This window comes from Tachysurus fulvidraco, chromosome 5 (genome assembly GCF_022655615.1).
Source record: "Tachysurus fulvidraco isolate hzauxx_2018 chromosome 5, HZAU_PFXX_2.0, whole genome shotgun sequence".
Taxonomy (NCBI): domain Eukaryota; kingdom Metazoa; phylum Chordata; class Actinopteri; order Siluriformes; family Bagridae; genus Tachysurus; species Tachysurus fulvidraco.
Genome location: NC_062522.1, coordinates 5,158,370 through 5,160,869, shown reverse-complemented (window position 1 = coordinate 5,160,869; position 2,500 = coordinate 5,158,370). Strand labels below are relative to the sequence as shown.

General features: G+C 41.4%; 1 protein-coding gene across 1 annotated transcript in view; it reads right to left on the bottom strand.

The window, feature by feature from the left end:
- Positions 1 to 1,324: 1,324 nt before the first annotated feature.
- gad1b (glutamate decarboxylase 1b) overlaps positions 1,325 to 2,500 on the bottom strand; it is a 36,641-nt gene continuing 35,465 nt past the window's right edge. Inside the window, exon 17 of the mRNA XM_027143360.2 lies at positions 1,325 to 2,500. This exon is cut by the window's right edge and continues 234 nt beyond it. The gene's annotated coding sequence lies outside the window, so the exon portion shown is untranslated.

The window sequence follows — 2,500 nt, the reverse complement described above, 5'->3', positions numbered from 1 at the left end:
TCGTTAACATTACATGTGAGTTTTTAATAGAATTAAAATAGATATCGGTTATAACTCAAGTCTTACTTACAGTATAATTTCCTATTCGAATACATTATTTATTTGGTTAAACATGTTCACTTCCAGGTTAGGTTAGTGAACGCTGTGCTTATAAACATCTGACATGGAAGATCAGGAGCTTTCTGACATCACAGAATTCCTACGAAGTCAAAGTCAGGCGTTATTACATCTTTTATCTTTCTTGTTTTCTTTTTTGCCGAGTTCCATCTGAACGCATCGTTATTACCACAGAGCATTTTTGCTGGAAACCAAAGACATGTTGTTTTCACCTCACGAAGGTGCTCGTTAAACACAAGATCTACAGCAGTGATGATACAGCAGCCCTGCTCCTGGAGATTTACACCTTCTCATGCCTCGGTTCCTGTCCTGATGAATTAGCAAGTGGGAGTTTAGATCTCTTAGAACAGGGCTGTTCGTCCTCACTGACCTACGACAGGGTAAATTCTAGAAACACGACCACGGACGGCACATCGCACACGTACACAAGAAGTAGATCAGAATTCGTTAAAAAGGTGGTGCACCTTGTTCGTCTTCGTTATATATTTACAACCTCATACGCTGGAAATGTCCATAATATAGAGTTCATATAAATATACCTATGTTGGATACATGGGTGGAAATGTGATTAAAACAAAGCGCTGTGGTTTTAGAGAAGTGTATAAGGGAGAAGTTTCGGTTATAGCAGTATGTGTAGGTTTGTCTAGTAATTGTCCAGTAATATTAATAATTGTGGTTTCTCCAAAGTCTAATCCACACTAACACAAACTAATCTGAAAACACATCTTTTTGAACACCTTTGCCTTTCTGTCCATTTTGTGACCACCAAAATTCCTCAAACTGGATGAAAACACTAAACCATTTTAGTCAGTCGAGACATGTAGCTGAAATTTTCCAATTTTAAATAAATGTAACTCATATTTTCTGGTTACTTTACTTTAGATTCTGTACACACAATATAAACACACATAATCGTGTAGCCTCTAAGTTTCAGTGGTGAGTTATGGACTTTCAGAAAGCTGAAAAACAGGAAAGAAAGCGGGGGCATGGTGGCTTAGTGGTTAGCACGTTCGCCTCACACCTCCAGGGTTGGGGGTTTGATTCCCGCCTCCGCCTTGTGTGTGTGGAGTTTGCATGTTCTCCCCGTGCCTCGGGGGTTTCCTCCGGGTACTCCGGTTTCCTCCCCCGGTCCAAAGACATGCATGGTAGGTTGATTGGCATCTCTGGGAAAATTGTCCATAGTGTGTGTGTGTGTGTGTGCCCTGCGATGGGTTGGCACTCCGTCCAGGGTGTATCCTGCCTTGATGCCCAATGACGCCTGAGATGGAGGAGGCACAGGCTCCCCGTGACCCGAGGTAGTTCGGATAAGCGGTAGAGAATGAATGAACGAATGGAAAGAAAGCATGGCCAGATGCGACACAAGTGGCTTCACCAACACGGGTGTTCTAAACATTCAAGACTTTCAACTCAACTTAGAATGGAGGAGAATTGTTAAAAATAAGAAAACATTCCTGTTCTTAAAATTTCATGAGTTTTGACTCATTCTTGCATTGACCAGTTGGAGGAGCTTTCCGAAGACCCAGACTAATAATCCCAGAATTTTAGGGATTTTATACTGTAAGAACAGAAAACTATACACATGACTGAGAAACACCCGAGTCATCAAAATGGATGAACCTGAAAATACTCTTTTGGGCTTGATGAGGCGTTTAAAAACTCAGGATTTGTCACATGATCTCCACCAAATCTATGAAGATGGAACTTATTGCATTTATGTTTACTTTATGTGAGGTTTCAAAACACTTGTGTGTTGCCTGGATCTTGGACGTTTAGGAGCTTTCTGAACACCCAGAGTTGAGTAACTAAGAGAACTTGCGAGAGACTTCCTGTTAACCCAGAGCCAAATTATTCATGCATTGCTGACATGGAAAAGCAGGATTTAACAAGATGAGTGAATCTGAATACGCTCTTTTTGGCTCGATGAGGCGTTTGATTGTCATGTGATCTCAACAACCTCGTGATGATGGAACTTACTGGATTTTCTGTGGTCACCTACAGTGAGCGCTATCTCAAAAAACCAACCAACCCTTGGGCAGTTTTTGGTGTCAGCGACCTGCCTACCAGCTGGGAGGAAACTGTAGATCCATGAGGAAACCCATGAGAACAGAACACATGATTGAACCCTGGAGGTTGCCTGTAGTGGCAATATCACCCTCTGTTTCCCCCATATTAGTTATTTGCATGTTTGGCTGGTTTGTATATTGGCTGAGTAGCAAAGCAGCATGTTTTATGTCAGAAAATAAATTGGCGTTAAATGGTGTTTTCAGATTTACGCTTGTTAGTGAAGACCCGGCCTTAATTTCTCACCGATACTAGAGATACATATAGATATAGTGCACTTTAAAACTACATTTAAACCGTTAAACAGGGACACAGCACAGGA